This window comes from Cyanistes caeruleus, chromosome 3 (genome assembly GCF_971803275.1).
Source record: "Cyanistes caeruleus chromosome 3, bCyaCae1.hap1.1, whole genome shotgun sequence".
Taxonomy (NCBI): domain Eukaryota; kingdom Metazoa; phylum Chordata; class Aves; order Passeriformes; family Paridae; genus Cyanistes; species Cyanistes caeruleus.
Window position 1 is genome coordinate 42,797,718 of NC_141703.1, and position 22,718 is coordinate 42,820,435.

The 22,718-nt window shown below is 36.8% G+C and overlaps 1 long non-coding RNA gene across 1 annotated transcript; it reads left to right on the forward strand.

Moving 5' to 3' along the window:
* The first annotated feature begins 3,687 nt into the window (after nt 1–3,687).
* LOC111926238 (uncharacterized) lies at nt 3,688–19,901 on the forward strand. The gene is made up of 3 exons (XR_002862788.2): nt 3,688–3,980; nt 8,026–8,136; nt 19,230–19,901. It is a non-coding gene; the product is annotated as an uncharacterized LOC111926238 (long non-coding RNA).
* The last annotated feature ends 2,817 nt before the right edge of the window (nt 19,902–22,718 follow it).

The following is a 22,718-nucleotide window of genomic DNA, read 5'->3' on the forward strand; positions in this document are numbered from 1 at the left end:
CTGGCATAGACTCACTTTTTTGTATGCACTGAGGACAGAGAAAGAAACAGTATGAAATCATTAAAACATTTAAATCACCATGCTGAAATACAGTTGCTAAAAGACCTCATTCTTATTCAGACTGTAAAGTGCTTTAAAATAATTTGTGAAGAACCCACACTAATTCCTGATTCTGTGATAGATGCTTAGTTTGAATAGGCACAAATTGTGTGGAAACTTGCAAATGTAAATTTTTTTCCCCATTTAGGTCACTGGTACAAAACCAGTAAAATCAAAGACCAGCTTCATCTCAGGATGTTTGTTGGTTCATATGGTGTCACAAAGTGTTGGGGTTTTTAATGACTGTGAAGTACACTGGAGTTACTGCACTAAAGGCCTTTTAAATTCAATGAGGCATTAATTATATGGACAGAATGCCAAACACATGGGAAATGGTCACGTGAATATGCTGGTTTTGTCCTTTATACTTAGTTTAGAACCACTATAATGTATTAATCACTCAAATTGCATTATTAAAATGGAAATCTTAGACAACAGAGTAATTTAATTTCAGTACCAAGTTGCACCTCACAACAAAAATCTTTTTCTACAATTGGAACAATTTGTGCCCATTCTAAATGTTTAAATTAAGTGCCAAATTACATTGCTAATAATGTTGAAAACAGTGTACAGTTGCTTTGCTTTGAAAAGATTTTTTTCTCCAAACAGTTATTAGTGAATTCAATTATTGAAAGCAAAAATACATCTTAATTTTATTATGCAGTTTGTTTGACCACATTTGTCTAAGCAGACTGAGAAAGCCATGCCACTTTAAAGTTTTACCTCAGTTATTAGACAAATTTATCTGTTGCTTTATATTATTCACACCTTTCTCTGACATTTCCCTTTCTTCCATTATCTTATCATTGTCTTCTATCTTCCATTCAAAAGGTGACATTAGAAGCTGATTAGAAGCTGGTTTGATACCATTTTTTGACTCTGCATCAGTCAGTTCTGCTTTTTTTTCAGAATGAAACTTTCAATCCCATTTCAGGAAATTAAAAAACAAGAGTTCAACATAGACACAAGAATAATTTCCTTTGTCCCAACATTTTCTTCTATGTAGAATGTAAGACTAAATCACCCCTGAGGCATCTAAAAGCTGTGCTTTGTAATCTCTGAATTTTAGGCACATAAGAACTGTATTAGATCTTAGTAACAACACTGAAGACAGAAATATCATTTCAGCAGGCTAAGACTCAATATGGATATTTTACTTCTGACCATGTCTGCTCTAGTATATTTTCTAAAATGATTAGTATTTTTGACCTTCAAATTAACTCATCTATGACAAATTATAATTGCATAAAAATAAAAAATTGCATAATATATAATTAAAGATATAAATTAAAAATTAAAATAATAATATAAATAATATAAATATATAATTGCATAATAAAATAAATAAATAAATGACTAATTCAGATACGGTTTGCTGACAATTCTCTTAAGTTTGTGAATAACATTATGAACAATGTGAAAATGATATACTTTTAGCCAGCTCACAGAAAACTCAATAAATGGTTGTTGTGATCCCACCTGGAGCATTTCTTTGGAGCAACCCAATGGACTCAACAGCTGATGTCTGTAGTTTTTCACTTAATATTTGGGTGTTAGGTCATGTTATCACAGAAGAGCACAGGCCTTTTCTCAGACTGTGTAATCTTGCCACTCAGTTCTCATGCTTTTTAAAAGCCAACTAGGCAGTGACACTGAAGGCAGAGGGGAGTTAGATTAGAAAAAGGGGGGGAAAAAAAGGAAGATAATTTTGCATCAAGTACAGATAAGTTTGAGGTAAATATTTCATTTCATGTGTATTTTTCATCATTATATTTCACATATTTTTGAAAGTGGTTTTGACATATCTCTGTGATGTATAATACATTATCTACAGCATAACTTCTGGATATAGACATAAATCTACAGAAGTGGGAAATCTTTCTCTTCAGCTTGCTGTCAGATTCTTTGGTGGTAGGGTATTCAATCAAGAATATAGAAAATGCCTCTTCACTCAAGCTGTGTGTGAAATGACATTTGCAAAAATAAAAAGCTAAATTTAAAAAATCTAACCTTATTCTGTTGTATGTTTGCATGCGCATAATGCCAGCATTGGTCATTAGAATATCTCTCTAAAATTACCCTGATAAAAATGTGAATCATTCTTATGAATTTAGTGCTGTGAATTGCTAGATTGCAAATATAATTCTTCTAAATATTTCACAAATTGGATATAAATATTAAATAAATAATGTAAAATACCTGGTCATTAAAATGTCTTCTGGAAAGTAAGACGAATATTTAGTGAAATATTTTATCATTAGGACATGCTAGGATCAGAAACAATGAGGGAGGAAAGCACATTCATTAAGTCAACAGATGTTTCTCCAAAATTATATTTTGTTTGTTTCCTCCATCATCTGATGTTTTTTTTAGAAATTGTAGTTGAGAAGAATTATTTAATGTTCAGTAAGTCTACCAAATAACTATGCAATAGCCAACTAACTGATGTTTAAAACCAGTGCACAATTATTTTTATTGCGCAGTTCTATAGTATTATGAAGCTGCCGATGAAAGTATTATCACTAGCTTCCAATTTTTTTATGAGTTAGCAGTAGTGCAGTATTTTCAGTGAAGCAAATGAAAATCAAGCATTATTTGTTAAAATAGAACTAATATGGAAGTACTATTAAGGAACACCTGTTCTCTTACCATTTTCAGCTGCCCCAGTTACAATGATCATCCTTTTTAATTGCTAAACACCTGTCTTTTATTATATTTGATAGCAATTCTACATTTCATTTAATTTCCAGTCTCTTATCTGATTTTTGAAATGTTTTACTTCTAAAATGCCCATTTACATAGTTTATTACCTTAATTCTTCTATTTAATCTTGAGAACCCTAACAATGATTATGGGATTAATTGTGCAGGGAAGTAATATCTCTCCCTTTTAGTATAAACTAGATACCTCCTCTCCAGTCTCTCTGGAAAAAAGAAAGGAGAGGGAAAGGGAAAGAAATCTGGTATTCTGAATGAAGTTATTTGACAAGACTGCTTCTCTAATGTAAATAATTGCTCTTCGGTATGTGTGGGGAAAAAAAAAAAGCTGGTAAGTTACTTCCTCAAAACCACCAATATCTAGATCTTCCTTACTTATACATGGAATCAGGATCATGGAAAGTGTAACACTGATTGACATAGTCATTATTAGAATCATAGAATTGTTTGAGTTGGAAGAGGATATTTTAAATGCCATCTAGTCCACACACTCTTGTACTTGAAGGGGCCATGCTGTCTGCCTGGAGTTACCTCCCTGTTCTCCATTTGCCTTAGCACAGCTTCTAAGGGGATCTGTTCCATGATCTTTCCAGACACAGAGGTGAGGCTGACAGGGCAGCAGTTCCCAAGGTGCTCCTTTCTATTGCAGTCCGCAGGATCTCGTCCAGGGAAGCCGCAGGGTTCTGGGGAACCAGCATGGAACACCAACAAGATGGGCCTTTATTTATGAAACCATTTATTCAGCATGGGAAAAACTCAGATCCACAACAGAGAGCCCTGAACAAAGGCAGGGCAGGGGTTTTTGAGGGACAGAACTCATTAGGGTCTCCACCCTTGCGGGTGGAGTTCAGGGTCAGGGACCATTAGAAACACAGCAAGGGAGAACCCCCCAGGGACTCAAACCCAATCAGAACTCCTGGGCTGCCCCTCACAAGGGGTTTGGGGTGGGGTAACTTCATCCAGGGCTCACACTGCCAATTCCCCAACACGGGGGGTAAAAATTCACACACATGGCTTACTATAAGCTATGCCTTTCCTTTAACAATTCTTATCTGAAACCAACTCTTTGTCTCCTTGAGGCATCTCACAACAGCTCTCTACTCTTTTTAAGGATGGGTCTTGCCCGTCCCAGATACCTGACACAGGAAATCTTTCAGTTACCAGGTACAGTGTGTCTAGGGGAAGAAGTTTTTCTTCTAATCTCATTATTATTATATGCTCTGAAGAATGAAAATTAATTTCTATTTTATAACTCCTATTTGTTTATTTTTTTATTTTTAAATGGAGTTTGGTACTGTAATAAGATTGTCTCTATGGGGTGTGTGTACATCCACATATTTATGTATGGGAGGATTTTACAGAAACTACAGTAGCAGGGCTTTTAATTTTGTATCAGTAGCCATGCAATTATTAAATGTGAAAATTCTCACATCAATATTTCTAAAACTAAAAAAGGTTAAGTATTTAATATCTTTATTTAATATCTCTATTCTGGTGAAAGACTGTTGGTCTCCCGTTATCATTTTCATGACTGTTGAAATTTAAGGCATACAGTGAGAAAGGCTCATGGGCTACAATTGCAAACATGCTGCTTTTAGTGCTGTGTGCTTTCTATGTCCTTATTGATATCTCTGACATTCATGCATGTGAGCAACCTGCATAAAACAATTATGCATTTCTATAGTTGTTGGAGTTTTTAGATCCCAAAGTGTTTTATTGAAGGATGGCAGAATTTCCATATTATGCATGCTAAAGGTAAGCTAAAGGAATGTCAGCATTTTTACTCTCTCAGCTAAGACAAACGGAAAAACTGGCAGAAGAGTTGCCTCTCAAAGCTGAATCATTTGCAGTTCTCATTGCAATTCTGAGTCTTCCAGTGTCAGATCTAGGCATAAACATAGAAAACACTGAGAGCAGCAAATTCTAGGAATGGCCTGGGTGAGCCTATGTCAAGCTACTTGGACACACATCTGTGCCACCCCACAATGGGTACTTTAGAGCTGCACCTGTAGTTATAAGCCATGTAGTTATAACATGTAGTTATAAGCCATAGATCACACAGGGCCCTGCTCCTGGACCTGTAGCATACAAAGGTGCTCAGGTGTAGACATAGAATTACAGTGAAATCAGGAATCCACCTACTTAAGTTCAGTATCCTGACTGACTTTATTCTACTTCCCTACATTTCCAAATGAATACACAGAGTGTTTGTGCCATTTCTGCCACAGACAATCTGTCTTTGAGCTCCACATTTTCTTCATTGCTGCTATTATTTTTGTTCAGTTACAGATTTAGTTAATCAAGCCCAAATCCAAATGCTGAGCTTCATTAGTTGAAAGTTCAGTCTCAGTGTTTCCAATAAAAAGCTTGACATCAACTCTAATGATCTTCAGAAGTGTTTAATTTCTTCCAGAGGTACATCTTTCCTCTTTTTCTGTCCTTTTGTTTCAGATGTTAATGACAACTTCATTATTAATTACAAGGAAATCAGAAGTCTTTAATGTGATGGTTATGCAAGGCAGTTTGAGATTTTTTTATCAGAGCTAACATTGGCGAATCTTAGCTTTAATAGCCTGTGAGTGCCTCCAGAAATACTTTGATTTGTTTCTCTCTTTCTTTTTGTGGCTTGTATCTAACTGCCAGTGGTCTGAATGAGAGCTCTCCAGAGATAGGTATTGCTAGAGCCAGATGACTTATTCTCTTTATCACTCTGCTTCTCTAAAACAGGGTGTGACAAATTTAGATTTTCAGATGTTTTCACTTTTTTAGATATTGAAAGATGATTACTATGTGGTTCAACACTTCAGTTTGCCAAGTGCTTACTCATTTGAGCATACTAATGAACTTGTAAAGAACACTAAATTAATCTGTTTCGATGAACAAATTGCTGAATAAGCCTACAACATACTGAATATTATGTCAGTCATCTTACCTTGTGGGATGTGGGGTTTTGTTCTGAAAAAATTAATTGACCATCTTTAGAAATGCCTAAAGACATAAGTAGGAATATTTGGTTATTTAAAAAATGTCAATAAATCATATTAGATTTTTTGATAATTTCTATCAACCTAGTTCTATTTAATTAAGAACTTGTGGAATTTTATAGTTGATTCTTTCCAGGAAGAAGAGAAGGGGAAGAGTGAGAGGGGGAATTAGGAGGAGAGATGAGTAGGAGGTGGGAAATGGAGTAACAAAAAATTCCTCTTGATGCATTTTCTCACTCCTACTTCTGACTAATAGCATTTGGCTTTGAAAAAGTATACTTTGAAAAAGTGCACAATATTAACTGTGATTAATGCTCACCAGTAGGTCTACCTAACTTTTTTGGGACTGAAAAAATGGAGAAATTGGGTGAAAAATTGATGCTGTTGATAAGTGTACCTGTGACTTAGAAGTGTGCTATAGCAGGTTGGCTTAAGATAATTGAGAAATTAATTTTACCCTCTGCTGTGTTCTATGTAAAAAGGCTTCCAAAAGCTTGCTACCTGCTGTCTTTTAACATGGTAATTATGTCTGGGCAGGCTTTTTTCTGCTGTTAATCTATGCCTTGAAAACCTGATGCCGGTATGTAAATACTAAATCTTCAAACAGGGAGTCTGATAATTTAACCATTTCACCTGGGGAAAGACTGTGAAAGGTAGTACTTCACCATATAAGAATGTTGTGTCTATTTTTACATAATAAGGTAGCAGCTAACTAAAGGCCACTTCTTCCTGATCTTAGATTTGACCCTGCATTTCTCCAGGTTGCACATGATTTTCCACTCCTAAAGGTTGTGGCACAAATGTCTTCAGAAGGAACAGGCAATAAACTGTCTCTGTTTTGTTATGAAGAAATTGTATAATTTTTTCTATGAAATATTTAAATGTATATTGGTGTAGGGTCTTTAGTTTAGCCTAAAAGAACAAGACTGTGACAAATTCTCTGCTAGCTTTCTACTGATTGGAAAGCTCCAGGCATGCAGAACATAGCATGGGAGCTTGACACTGGATAGATCTCAGAGCAGCTGTCTCTAATTCATAGAGAAAACTGCTGTGAAGAATATTTTTTTTCTTTGTTTTCCAGACAAACTATGTTGTAAGTTGTTGTGGGTAATGAAAACGGTGGTGAGTGTTATATTGTCAGGGTTTTAAACATCCTTGGACTGAAAATATCCTTTTATGAATATTATAACCTTCATGCAGCCTAAAATCATTGTCATGATTTTGATTTAGTCAAATTGTATTGGGTTTGCATGGCCATGGTTTGGTAGTGGGAGGGTTACAGGGCTGTAAGAAATTGCCAGAAGGTTCCTCAGTGTCCAGCAGAGCCAGTCCCTGGTGGCTCTAAAGATGGACCCACTGCTGGCCAAGGATGGGCCACTTAGAAATGGTGGTAATGCCCCTGTGGTATCAAAACAGAAAGCAGGAGATAGTTCTAATTGCAGTCAGAGAAGGGTGGGGTGAGAACTTGTGACGGGAACAGCTCTGCAGACACCAAGGTCAGTGCAGAAGGAGGGCAGGAGGTGCTCCAGGTGCCAGAGCTGAGATTCCCCTGCAGCCCGTGGTGCAGCCCATGGTGAGGCAGCTGTGCCCCTGCAGCCCATGGAGGTGCAAGGGATGCAGGGATCCATCTGCAGCCTGTGGAGGTGCCTGTGCTGAAGCTGGGAGATGCCTGGAGGAGGCTGTGACCCCGTGGGTGACCTGTGGAGAGAGGGGCCCTGCTCCCAGGCTGGAGCAGCCTGCCCTTGGGAGACTGCACCCAGTGGAAGAATGACCCACGTGGTAGCAGTTTTGGGAGGACTGTTGCCCATGGGTTAGACCCATATTCTGCAGGCTGCCCAGAGCTGCTGCTAGTGAGATGGAGCCACATCAGAGAAGTTAATGGAGAACTGTCTCCCGTGGGAGGGACCTCATGGTGCAGCAGGGGAATGACTCTATCTGAACAGTGGGAGAAGCCTTGGGTGATGAACTGACCGTAATCCCACTCCCTGTGTCCTTGCACCTCTGGGGTGGGAGGTAAAGCTGGGAAGGAGAGATGGGTGGGAGTAAGGTGTTTTTTAAGGGCTTATTTTACTCCTCATTATTCTTCTCTGGTTTTTTAAGTAAGAAATTCCCTTCATATCTCTAAGCTGAGGCTATTTTGCCCGTGATGGTATTTGATGGGTGATGTCTCTCTGTCCTTATCTCAACCCATGAACCCTTTGTTAAATTTCCTCTCCTCTGTCCAGATACAGAGAGGAGTCAGTGAAAGACTTTTGTGGGTGCCTGACATCTGGCCAGCATCAATCCATGACACAAATTTACAGTGTTTAAAACAGCAAGAAGAAGGATGCCATAAGGTCAGTAGAAAATGGGAATTGGAATCCATTGCAACTGTTCTCATTATCCAAATGGTGTGTACCTATCAATATCATATGACCCATACCAAACCATAAAACAGCTTATTATCCAGAAATGGAAGTGGAGATCCTACAGTTCTGCATGTGTAGCCTGTCTGGGAGCCTCCTAGGCTCTGCTCTACTGGCAAGGCAGTGAATGGTGTACTCAGGTATGCAGCACCTCTCTTCATCAAGGACAAACAGTGGATTTTTCCTCGGTTTGTGAACTAAAGTAAAAACTGGCCTTCACTGGACACATCTGGGTTGGCCTCAGCACTGGAATTTCAGAATTTTCTGATCCCTTTATTAATAGTCTTTTAAATGTTAAGAAATATACCATGAGGCATACATACTCTTGCATTGTATTGCAAGGGCAGGTAGTTGTTCCAGTTGACAATAGCTCATTTGTGTATTACAAGAAGGAGTGGGGAAAGATTGAACTAAAACCCACTCTTTTTGCCTAGATCCTTTATATCTTGAGATCCAATAAAGTCACCTAGAAAATCATAAAAAGCTGTTTCTCTGATTTTTCTAAAAATATTATTCAGTACTTACCTACTCTTAAGAAGAAATTAGTAGTCCTGTTTACACAAGGATAATATGCTGAAACAAATATATGAAAAGGTGTGGGTAGTCATTAATTTAAATGCCAGCAACATTTTCTTAAAGCTCCAAGTAGTCTTTCTTGTCTTTAGAATGCCTTATAAAGTGTATAACTAACTTCAGAAGTTTCAAGTTGAATTGCCCTATAGGGATAATGATAACATTCAAATCTCACAGAGTGGCCCTCTCCAAAAATCAGCTCTTTACCGTTATTGTGCCGTTTTTATATTATTGTGCCAACTCGTTTCTCATTTATTCTTTGGAGACTCTGTAAAATGGTTATATTAGAAATGAATAAAATCAAACTCCAGAAACACAATACCAAAGCCCTGAAAGCACTTGAATAATATGAAAAATGACTCATTAAGTAAAGATACGGTAAAGACAGTTATTGCTCGATGGAGTGTAAGTCAGTAGAAGAGAATTAAATTATATTTAAATTACAATTTACAAAAAGTTTCCTTTTATTTTACATGTGAACTATAGTTTTAGAGTAGAAAATTGTAGAGTTTGATAAGGAAAAGGTTTAATGAGTAATTAAATATATTATGAATATTTTTTAATAGAAGTTGGATGCTCTCTCTTTTCATTTGCTTTAAATACATGTTATATTCTGTCAGGAATGCACTGTATAGGTCCACAGAGACTTCTTTGATCCTCTGTTTGGGAAATGGTTGCCACATGGAATTTTTGTTATTTCTTTGCTGTTGAAGTAGTATTTTTGCAGCAATGTTTATTTGATGAAATTCAAGTAGTAGCCAGGGGAGGCTGATTACACGACAGAAAGTTCCCTCCTTGTTCTTACCTGTTCAAGATTAAAATCTTTGCTTCAAACAATCTTTTTTAAATAAATATGTATTTATTATTATACATTACTGTCTTTGTAAAAGTAATGGACAAAAATCTTGTCTTATACAGCCTTGGGGGTGTTAAACTAGAGCGAGTTGAAGAAAGACTGCTTCATCATTGTCTTGTTGCTTATGAAGTCATTTGCATGAGTGCAACGGAGGCAGAAAATGCTACTGTTTTATTATGAGTAATACAGAGAAATAAATAGGTGCAGCTGCAGCTCTGCTGTTAATGTTAGGGAATTGTGCTTCTCCATAACCACTATTATATTGTGTAAGTAGAAGCTTGTATATTGAGTTGATATCAGTCATATTATCTGAGTTATTCTGCTCTTGATTTATAATTTGCAAGTAGTGCAGAATCAGCCTTAAGGCATCAACACAACATAGGATCATAGATTTGAAAGAGTTAGAAGTTTAACCACTTAAAGAACAAAAGTTTTTTATTCTTGTAGATAAGTAAAATTTATTCAATGAAGGTGGTAACATGAGGAAAATCAATATTTTTCAGATAAGTATATAAATTCTTGTACTTTAATATTCTTTTAAAATGAATGATTAGTTTTTTCTGGGTTATTAAAAACTGACAGAAAAAAAAACAGGTGATGATCTATTGACAAGATTTCTATATGTATATAATTAAGCTGTAATTTATTCATGACTCCCTAGAAGAAGTACTGGAGACCTTGTGATAGTTCTCTGACAGCATCAACTCAGTTGATGATAACAGTGCTCAACAGGTCAAAATGCAGTGCAATATTAGGAAATGTTAGACCTATTAAGAAAGGAAATGATTTTGCTATGGTGTATCCACTACATAAAATGTATATATATGTTTTATATATCTATATATATACACACATAAAAAAAACATAATCAACAACATCTTGATTAATGTATGCAGTAAAGTCCAGAGGATTTAAGTAGGACAAGAAAGACCCACAAGATAATTATGGAAGAATAGAAACATAAAGCAGTGTGGGCCAAGATATGGAAGAGTTTCAGAGAGAAGGAGCTTTGTAGATAAACTCTTTTTAGTGAAAAGAAATTCAATTTTTTCAATAATTTTTTTAGTGAAAAGAAATTCAACCAATGTAACAATTGCACTGTAAATTTTAAAACATCAGGAAGTTTGGGGTTTTTTTTTCTTTACAGAGACAGCACATTAAGTTGTAGGGCTCATCTGGAAATGTTGTAGGCGTTCTGGTAATCAAAAGTGTGTGTTAGGTCAAATAATAGTGCTGAACAAAATCATCTATCAAGCACAGTGTTCTGGAGTCAAGATGTGAACCTGGAAATCCTAAACCAGAGGGCTTCTAGAATTTGGGAAGATGTGCCTGTGGAACATTTTCATACATGTTTCCCCTTAACATCTGCTACTGGCCAATCTTGTGAAGATGATAGGATAGAAGGATGCAATGACTGCTTCTTTAGTGCTAAATAAAAGATGGTAAGAAACCTTCCTTTGGTCTTAAGGCCAAGTATTACATCTTGGCTGAAACCAAACCTCACTTGGCTTTGGATTTCTTCTGGGCTTAATGCTATGTTTTTTTTTGTTCTTTGAAAACAGTCATAATTTTATAGGAGGGTTTTTTTTTTTTTGTTTTCCTTTTTGTTTTTTATTTCAAAGTGTCTGAAACAACATGAGGGCAGTTCACTGGGTTGGTAAATTCATAGTACAAGTCTGAGAATATCTTTTGCAAGGTCTGGGATGTGTCACAAGGGTCAGCAGGGACGCTTCAGGCTCTGCAAGCCTTGTTGAGATGCAGTGTGTGAAGGGAACCAAGTCTGATGCAGTCTAATCCAGACCACATATTAGGAATGGCAGATGGCATGTGGTGTGCCCTGAACTCTGTCTAGGCACTGCCCCAGGGGATGCTACTTGGCAGGGTTTAAACCTGACCTCTGTAGTTAAGAGTTAAGCAGTTCAGGTGATGGAAGCACCACTGCTCAAGCTTCTTGCCTTGAGTGTTTTTGTTTAGCAGTATTTCAGATGCACAGACTGATGCCTTCCCAGTGAGGTTGTAACACAGTGTCTGTTTGAATTTCTGGGAAAGGTAACTTGAAAATATGATGTGTTTATGTTTTATCCAAAGGGAAATCCTGGCATAAGTTTTTATGGTGGGGTCAAACATGGTTGAATATTATATTATTCATAAAGACATGTTTATTCTTTGAAGCTGTTTCAAGTTAGGGTAAGCTAACCACAAAGTTCCTTATCCCTAGGTTTTTAAATCCCAGTTTGAAGTGCCCCCTAGCACCTTCTTTGCTTCTTCTGTAGAATATATTACTTTTATTAGTCTGCTGTCCCAAAAAAACCCTTGAAAAATGATTTAATATGCTCTCTCCGTTTTGTGTCCTGAAGATGTGTCATGTACAGGCTGGACTACCTTACAGTTTGCCTAAAATATATGAAAACAGAAATTGTGTGCAACTTGTCAGTGACTTTCACTATGGTCTATATTTCTATTTTAGTGTGTTTTTAACAGTTATTTTATTCAGTAGAAGAGAGATTTCAGTCAACAGATAAAATGAAATTTCATGTAGAACAAGGATTTTACCAGGACAAAGAACTGAGAAGTTTATCAGTGTATGTAAGTGCAGCTGAATTGTTTATCTGAACTAGCAGAAAAAATACCTATCCTGGAATATGATTGAGGCAGTTAAAAAACAAGGGCAGAGTAAAGTAGGATTTTGGAGCTTTCCCAAAAATTAGTTGGAAAATAATTATTTTTATTTGGTTGAGAGCCTTAAAACACTTTCTGGATGCTGAATGTAGCTGGAGGGACACCAGAGATGGCAATGAATATATGAAGAAAGGGATGCTCTCCTCTCCAAAGCCAGCTGAGGCTCCTTGGCTCATGAAGAGGCCTGCCCTTCTCAAACAAGATGTCACTTGTGACAGTAGCAGGTCTTGTGCCTTGAATGTCTTGAGAGTCAGGAGTTGCCTAGGAGCCAGATTTTCTACCCTTGCATTACAAGAAAGGTGGGCTGCAAAAGATGCAGAAGTTTCAGACTGCAGAAACACCTGTGGAGGGTAAACCAGAACGCTGACCCAAATTTTCACTTGTGCCAGGCAGCAGCAGTGAACACGAAAAAGATGAACAAACATTAGAACCTGCAGAAAGAAGAAAAACTAGAAAGAGACTTTTTTACAAGGTAGAAAAATGATGGATGTATACATTGAAAAAACCCCAATCCAGTAGCTGAAAAACAAACAAATGAACTCCCGATGTTAAAATTTAATCCAGGAGACTTCTTATCTCATTTCATTTTGAAGAGCTTAGCTCCAAGTGCAAGTGTTAGAGGGAAGAGCAGTACACAAAACAGTACCTCTGGCTTCTCAACAATGTGTAGTCTCTGTGGCAGCTCCTTTGAAATCCCTCAGTTCGCCCCATGAAAAGACTATTGCATTGTTCTTGGAGCACATTAGTTGTCTGCAGGCTCCATCTCAGCTATTCTTTGAATTCAGCAAGGCACTGAAGTGCTACTCCAGGCTTTTGCCTGGTGGTTCAGGACTACAGCAGGTGTAATTAAGCTCAGGCATGCTGGTAGGAAATCCAGGACTACTCTTGCAGTATGTGTGCACTATAAATGAAGCTCCTGTTGTTATAAAAGAGTCTGTTTTCAGTATCTTGCCATTCCTATTGCAGCACAGGACTGTTCTGCAGCAGGGAATCCTTTTAGGTAACAGCAATGAGAGCTGACTATGATGGGTTGCTTGACATGTGTCTGCAGGACCCGGGTGAGGAGCTCAAACAGGAGGATTACAGGATTTTGAAGCCACGAATACCTAACTTAACTCTTTGATGCTTACAGTGAGGATTTTCTGATACTTAAACAGCACCAAAATAATTCATGTTAACAGTGGGATTGTTATTATTCAAAAAAATTTACAGAGATTATATATGAACTCCTGGACTGTATGAGTGTGCTGTGTCAGTGCACATGGTGCATTGTGTGAGGAAATTACTTAGTATTGAGCTTTTGTCCAAAGGAAGCCCTAGTGGCATTAGTCTGTAGATGTGTGTTTAAATTGCAACTGCCCGAATTTAAATAAGTAACTGTTTCTGGTAAAGTTAAATCTGTCTGATATGCATACAGATATGACTGTGCTGTACATTAATACTAAAATGTCCTTACATGCCTATTTAAGAACATAGACTGTTGCAAATTTAATTTTCCTCATGAAAAGTCAATGGATGGATTTTGCTATCCTTAGAGCAAAACTTCAATTCCAGAATTTTTAGAAGAGCTATAAAATTCCATTTATACTGTGGATGCAACGCCCACTAAACTGATCTTAGTGAGAGCAGAATATTTGCCTTCTTCAAAACCAGTTCTGTAAGAACATGTAATAACCTTGGTATATTCAGTTGCCTAATGGCCTTTTTTTCATTTAGGTCCCACTTTACCAGGGTACTGAAGGAGATGCATTGCTTCAAATGCTCAAATAGTCCCCATGAAATTATAGAAACTGTGCCTGAAGTTAACTACCTGTTAAAATTCCCTTATGAGTAGAATCTTAGAATATGAGCTGCTTTTGTAAAGACTTTATCTATAATTAACCTATTTTGTGTCAATGTGCAGCTTTGGAATACTATTGATAAGCAGTGTTAGAAACAAGCATCCTGAGAAAATAATTTGATCACCATATGGGATGTGCCCACATCATTAAGACTTTTGACAGGATCTCTTTTCTCAGAATTGCACCAAAACTCCTCTATCTTCTGCATACTCAAAGTCATGAACTTAGGAGCATTAAAAGTGAAAAAGTGCATGCAAAGAGATGTATTTTCAGTGTAGTTAAAAATACTGTGAATGACTATACAATTAGAGATTATATAGAATACAGCATTAGGGTTTGCTCTTAGATGAGTGTTGTTTTCCTTGATATTATCATAACAAACCAGTCCTATAGCAACAGGCCACTGCTATTAGAACAGTTTATTAGGCAGGAATAAACTATCTGAAATGAAATAAAATAAACTTCTAAAACCAATAGAAAAAAAACCAAACAAAAAACCAGAAGCAGTCAGCAAATAACGCAAGATGCTGCTTGCTATTCTATTCCCTTCAGATTCTCTGAAGGGAAAATAGGAATGCCTGGATGCCTCAGGTAATTCTAACCAACAAACCAATGAAACTATTACCTCAACATTAACATCAAATATAGCTTTTCATCCTTAAAAAAACCCTTAAAAATAGAATACAACTCTTATATTTTTCAATCACAGGAACAGATATCATTCTTCCACTCACACTAACATTGCTGTGGTTCAGTTTGAGTTCAAAATGACCACTAGAATCCCCAAATCCCAAACTTTTTTCTTTGTTATCATTCCATCACTTTTGTGATTAAGGTAGTTTGCTAAAATAGTGGCTGAAATGTTCTGAGTCTCACAATAGCAGGTAAATTGCAACCTTAATGTGCTGGTTGCAGAGGGGTAATGACAGTACAAATTGTGACCAGTTTTGTAATCTTTCTCTACAGCTGTATCAGGAAATGAGCCAGTTTGGAGCAAAATTCTAGTCAGAGGCTCTTTGATAAAACATAAAGACAGCTTTAGAGTGTAGGTCTAGAGTTTCGGAGATCATACTGATTTATTAGGTTTTTTATTTCTTTACTTTTAGGTGGTGATGAATTTGCTTGTTGAATTTAGAATATTTTAATTAAAATTAAGAGAGGCACTATGGGCTTCTCTTAACCCCACAAAAAAATCCCCCCAAAGCCAGCTTTTCCAGTGAGTAGAGCAATGAGCCATAAGAGCACTGTGATAGTTTGCCAGTGCTTCAGCTTCTGCTCTTTGCCTGCCTAATGTGTGGAGACAATGGGCCCTCGGGAGCAGACAGCGTAGGTGGCGTCCATTTCTCAAATCCAGACTTCTAGTTGTGCTCTAATCACTCTGAGCCCCTTTCTAGGGTGCAGCTCATCTTATCCTAATTTGCAGGTCTGAAATAAATGACAAGGATTTTGCTCTAGAATTGCCTATTTGTCTCCTTGGATTTTCACAGCACCTGCAGTGAACAGTTTGTGCTGTTGGCAGCCCAGGTTAGGTGAGACAAACCCTGTCCTTTGTGTTGGTACAGCAGAGCATAATGCACACAAGGGACAGTCTTCAGTGCAGGGGAAGGCTGCACAGCTGCAGTTCTGTACAAAAAATATTACTTCCTTTAAGATAGCTAGACTTTGCTGTAGGCTGCATGTGTTTTACCCCCTTGCTGATTTGCTCTGTCTAGCAGTTGCACAGTAAAATAAAACAAACAAAAAATCCAAACAAAATAAATAAAGAATAATAACAATAACGTAACAACAACAACAATAATAATAATAATAATTTTTTTTGTGTTGCATTTTGCACCTTTGCTGAGAGACAACAGTCCTTGTGGCCATTGCATCATTGACTGTTAATCAGTAATGGAAGTTTTAGGCTTTTGGAAATGCTCATTCTGAAGCAGAAGAGTTTACACAGACTTACCTGTCAAGGGACATCATCTTTCTGCTCATTTTTTGAACTACTAGTTACGTTTCATGCCGTAATCCTTATCTTTAGAGTAGAAACACCTAGGTTTTAAAACATGCAAGGGACTGTTCTGGACTAGCTATCTCTTTTTATTACACCATTACAACGTGGGCTCATATCTACTGTGGAATCTGTCACCTCTAGTCTATATTTTCATTGAAATAAGTATATGCCAGAGCAGAACTCCTGACATGAAGTTGTACACTTACCAGAAAAGTGCACAGAGAAGACAAGACTATTAGAAGGAACTAATTACTTTTCAAAAGTGATTTTAATAACTTTTCAGTGCTGTTCCTAAAAAATAAGAATGCAAATTTCCTGTTCTTTATTTGACAGCCTCTTACTTATGCTGCTCCCTCTGCTGGCTGATAAGTGCAGGATCACTTTTCACACGGCCTTGGTTCCCAGTAGGTAGCACCTGGAGCCCGCATTTTATGGATGAGAGCACTATGAAAGACACAGGAATTCAGGAGCACCTGCCCTACACTAAGTGAAATGCATTTTTTTTTTTTTCCTATGCTGTGAATTTTCTAGGTAATCAGTTAACAGCCAGGCAGACCTTTATTAACACACGTAGCAAACCACAGATGAAGAGTCTAAAAGTTTTTGACATATTCCCTTCTCCTTGAGAGTCTTCATGTTCTAAAATATGGGTGTATAATCAGATGGGTACTTCCCCATAAGGCCATCTCAACAGAAAAAGGGGTTCTTTTTCAGTCTAAGAATAATTGCAGTAGGTGTGTACCATCCATGCAGTCCCTGGGGAAGAGGGGATCCCAGAGGAGACAGATTCACTGACTCAATAGTTATTTCTCTTCACAGGAGTGGCACAAAGCAACGTTATTAATTAATTAAGTTAGTTTTCAGTAGGAAAACGTGATTCATATTTGTGTTTTGTTTGGGATAATCAATTTAATCTGAAATCTGACAAAATACTGATAGGGATTCTAGAGAGTCCTGAGAAACTAGCTATGTAGCTTGTTTTAAAAATAAGTATTGTAAATCAGTTGAAGAGCCCAGATTGTGACCTTTTTTTTTTTCTTATAGCCTCATAGTGCAACATAAGGTGAATGATTCTGCTATACTGCCCTCATAACGAGAAGCAGTAAGTTTCCCAGACCAGGGATTAGAGAAAAGAAAGTGAGGGAATTAGTCCATTCTTTGTGATTGTAACAATGGACATTTTTATTTTCAAAGGATCTCTGGCTTTGCTGCATTCTCCAGTGGTAACCCTGAGACCTGATAATTTGTTAGCAAAGAGTCCTTTTATAATGTAGTCCTGTCTTTTTGACACCATGACACTCCACAGGTTGATCCTTTTCTCATGGTTTCCTCAGCTGTAGGTTCATTTAACTGACATATTTAAACCACTAACCAGTCTGGGACTGAGACTTCAGATATATATATATATTTTAATATAATTTATTTATAGGGCATTTTTTTGTCTTGCAATGCAAACTTGTTTAATGTTCAATTTTAAAGAAAGGCTCCGAAGACAGAGGTGTCTAGAAGGTCACCAGTTATCCTAAAAGTCATCTGCTATCAAGTGCAGCAAATTACTGGGCCAAATTCAGCCCCTTTTTGAGCAAGAATAGGTCTCTGTGGAAAAACTAGTAGTAAGGTTTACACATGCACACAGCATACAAATTTGAGTTCTGTGTCAGAAGTAGAGATGGCAAGCCTTGGATCAATATTTGGAAGATAGAAAACGGAAGCAACTTTCCTCTCTACTACACTGCTTTTAATAAGGAATAGTCCACTTCTTCCTGTTTTTTTTTTTTGTGCTTAACTTCAATTACTAAGAAACTTAGCAGTGGGCTGAGCAAGCTACTGCAATCTACCTCATTTGCCTGAGGGGGATACTGCAACTGTGGAAGAGAAATGGTGTTTGTGTGCTCACTGTGTGTACTGAAAAAATAAAACAAATATTGGGTAGTATCCAGACCAAGATGTGCTATAAGAGTCCTTCATAGTGATAAATGAAAAAAACATTTACTTTAGCTAGTCTTGCAATTTTAAGCAGTTTTTTTCTGGATTTATTGTTTGAGGAAGAAAAGAGATGCACAGTGTTCTCAGTTACTTAAAATAAGAGGAACTTCCTTTAAATTGACAAATGTCTTTTCAGTTTCTGTGTGTATGAAGAGATTAAAAAAGTTTGGGCATATGTAGTTTCTCCTATCTGCACGCTTCACTTGAAATGTGAGCAGAGCAAGGCACTCCCCCGCCATGACCCAGGGCATTTTGACTGCATTCAGCCGTGATTTTGAGAGCAATCCTCTCCACAAGTATTGAAGTTCCAATGCCACTTGGTGTCGCACAGTGATTAAGGAAGGGCTCTTCTAAAATGTAAAGAGAGGATAGAAATTAACTCCTAATAAGGAAAACCTGATAAGGAAGAAATAAGAAAAATAAAGGTTATTTCTTAGATGATACATCTTCTGGTACAGTAGTTTTCTGTTGAAAGTGGTGTCTAGTACCTGAAACACACAGGTGGTTAACAATGAGGCATTAAGATGACTGATGCTATCTGAAATTCCAATCCCCTTCTGCAGAGGGAGGGGTGTAGGGTGAGAGAAAGAAATTCCTCTTAAAGCAAAGCTTGGATAGCAGCATTATATGCAGTTATACAGGTCGCTGCCTTCTGCATTTTTATAGCAGCAAATCTCTGTAAACCATGCTGTACTTGCTCTGCTGTTCAGAAATGTACAGTAAATCCCCTAGAGACCATACTGAATTTCTAGGACAGGTATGTCTATTGCAAAATGTGATTGGATTTTGACTATTCTCAAAATCTTCTAATGTGCTTTTATTAACACTGGGCCTTCTTGAACTTGTCTGTATATCCTAGATGTTAAATGAGGCATTGTATTTGCATAAACTAGTCCGTGCGTTTCCCCGACTTACCTCAGCTGGAATCCTCATTATTTGGATAATGTAGCTTCCTGTCATGTTTGGGAGGGATTCTTGTCAAACAGAATTAATTCTGACACTGCTCATATTTGGTCTTTCAGCAAAAGATAGGCCTTTTTCCATTAGTATGCTCTCTTTTTTTTTTTCTTCATATATTTTTTCTCAGCAGAACAGAATTCAGAGGTGTGCAAGAGGGCTTGAGTTCTACAGCAAGTGGAAGCTCTAGTTCACCAAGGAGAAGCAGCATGTGGGACAGAAATGAGCTGTCTGGCCTGAGACTACGTTTTGAACCCAGGTGTTGTATGATGTATATCATCCTCTACTCACCTATTCCCCAGTCTCCATGAAAGAGAAGAGGGTGGTTATCTGAGCCAGGAATAAACAGCAGCACCTCCCTGGTCCAGGTGGAAAACAACCACACTGAAGGATGAAATGCCCATCTGAAGACAGTCTTGTTGCCAGAAGTTCTAACAAAAACAAAATCCCCAATGTCTTTTTCCTTCCCAGGAAAACATAAACAAATAAAGAAAATAATTCTGTCAATTCTGGTACTTTAGTGAAAGAGACCAGTGTGATAGTTGGACTTGGAGGGTGAGAACTGAAAGATAACCAAGAACAGAAGAGAAAAAGAGCAGACTAAATTTTGCTTGATGTAATCCCCCCAAGTGGGACATTGATCTTCACAGTTTAAAAGCATTTCTGAGCAATATTAAAAAAAAAATAAATTAAAAAAAGTAATGTGAACTTCAAGGCTTAAATAAATATATATATATTCTCTCTCTATATATATAGTCCTAAAACAGTTGACATACTTCAAATTAAACACATTCTGTGAAAGTTCCACTTTCTCAATAGCATTGTCTTTTAGAAGGTAAGGGTTTCATTCATGAGACATCCTTGTACAGAAAGAATGATACAAAAGTTGTAGGTATTGTGGGCATAAGAAATGCTGAATAAATTTAGATGGATGCCTTGAAAATGAAAAATATTATCTTCCAAGGTAGAAATAGATTAGAAGGATATTTTGTGATTAAAAGAAAAGAATTCTGACGTCTGTAATGTGGCTTAAAGTTTATTCAGCTAGCAGATGGTTTTCTTCAGGCATTAGTCTATTAAAGGGTAGCACTCAGATTTCTATTGAGAGGTAAGATGAAGATGTCTGCCTTTGAGTGAAGTAATGCTTCTGTGAAGGTTTGTCACAGTCTTGTTCCAAGTTGACTTGATTTTGTTTTAATTGTCTTCTTCATACGGGATTCTAAACACTGGGCTTTGAAGCCTAAGGAAACCATCTTGGTTTTTCCCAAAGCTGAGGGTAAGTAGTCATAAGGAGAAGCTGACTTGAGTGTTGATGATTTTTGTGTGTCCCTTCCAGCTCAGAACATTCTGTGAATCTGTGAACAGCTGAACAAGCTTTTTTGCTGTTCAGGATCTGGGTCCATTGATGGGGGTTCATAAGGAATGTGCCAAAATCTGCCCAGGTAAACACTGAATTTTTGCCTGTGCTCAAAAGAAAGCTCTACTAATACAGCTCTACTTCTGCTATCTCTTTGACACTATCTCTTTTCCCAGGTGATGTTATTACTGGCCTGATTAGGTAAAAGAAGTTGATGACTGTGCACCACTGCAAATTTGGCCTCTTCTGCTAAATAGGGCAGTCAGAAAAAGATCCATGGCCTCAAAGCCTATAGACATGCATATATACAATTGTACTAATTCAACACAGGTCTATGGAGAAAGTTAAAAAGGGTATAAATGATAGGGAAATCAGTGCTTAAATGTGGATATATATACATGTCCACCCTATAGATACATTTCCCAATAACAAAATCACACCACAACCTAGAGTTATTTTTTTACAGTGTTTCTGCATATATTAAAGAGATTTTAAAGCTGGAATTTTATTTATATGTTAAAAATAGTATGCAAACACTGAAGAAAGTCCAACATTCATACTTCACTATGATGCTTATAGGTATTACTCATACACAATCTCCCAGTGGTGCCAAACACTCTAAAATTATAGGTTCATTTTCTTCATGCTGTTTGAATCCCCATTTTTAAAATTACAGCAAACAAAAAATATGTTTTCCAAACCATAGATTTATATATTTATATAGTACACCTATTGTTTCAACCCTATATAATCAGTAATTATTTATTTTTTAATATTTGGTTCTAATTTTTAAATTTATTTTTTTATTTGCCATTTAAAAAAACAGTTGTAAGACAATAATCTTTCTATTTTTGTTCAGGTAGGAGACCCGCAGTATTTTATTCTTACAGTAGGTGGCAGATGTAGACTACATATTTCTTTGTAATTTTGTAAATATCTAAACTAGAGTATTATTCTATTTACTAAAAATCCGTATTAGTGTTTAGTAACACCTGCATATTAAAATTGTTATTCCTTCCTAATAAATTTTGTTTTAAGTACCACTAAACTCTCACAATCCCTTAAATATTAATAATAATAATTAAATCACAGGTTAGAAAGAGAATGGATTGGAATGAAATGATTTCTGCTGCAGCAACCTTGGAGTCAAACTTGTTCATTTCTCATGTTTTCATTTTTCTGCAGTTAAGAGTGAGCAAAAATGTTTCTTTAAAAAACAGTTGTTTTCATAAATATAGCAAGAGTTTTGCTGGATCTCATAAGCAATACGTTGTCTGGAGCTGTTTCAGTTTCATCTAGTTTATGCAACAATCCAGAGCCTCTTTTGATTAGAATAGATTTTAAGTTGTAGAATTTTTAAGAACAAATTAAAGTATTGCACAGGTATTTTCAGTGGCAGCTGTTGAAGGCATGGCAGACATTGTATGTGTCTTCTTGAGCCACTCAGAGAGGTGCATAGTACTTAAGTACTCTGAAAGACCAAGGGAAAATCAGTCAGCCTGAAAAGCAATATGGGTTAGTGCTAATATGAATGATAGAAAGGAAGCATGAACATAAGTTTTCAAAATCTGTTAAAGAACATTTTTCTAGTGGAATTATTAACGTCTGCTGTCTGCTCCAGCCTCTAATTCATTCCAGCTTTGTCAGACTTTTACAGTGTGGGCTGTTCTATTATTTTATATGTGTGCTCTTACACTGTGCTTATCGTCATAATACCTGAGAGTCTTCTGGTAAGTGCATTGAATAATTAACAGCCACTGCATATTTGTGCTGTCAGCTTCCCCCAAGGAGGCAAGTGTGTGTGAGAGGCTTTTTTTTCAGGCAATTAAAGCAATGCACAGGCACACAGTGATATGTATTAGAGAGGGCAGACTCTGAGAAATATGGCCTGTAATTAGAGTGATCTGATGATTCTTTAGTTCCTGTAGTAGGGCTTTTAGTTTTTTGTTAGAGGTATTTTCTGTGCATTTGGGTGTTTTGCAAAAGGGTAAAGCATCATTGTCTCATGAGAGCATATTTATAGAAATTTTAACTCATATATGTGAATGTAGAAATGGTGGGTGCTTATTTAATAGGTTTGCAATGAAATCAGTAGAGTTACAATGGGAATTGGAAGGAACTACTATACTGATCTCTGTATAATTTATACCTCATTAATTGTTGCAGTCTTTCTGTGCCAGTACTCTTAAAAGATTTAAAGTTCTTCTGAAGGAAGCAAGTATATTATCTCGATATGCATCCCATTTTGTCTCTCTTCTTTTTCTT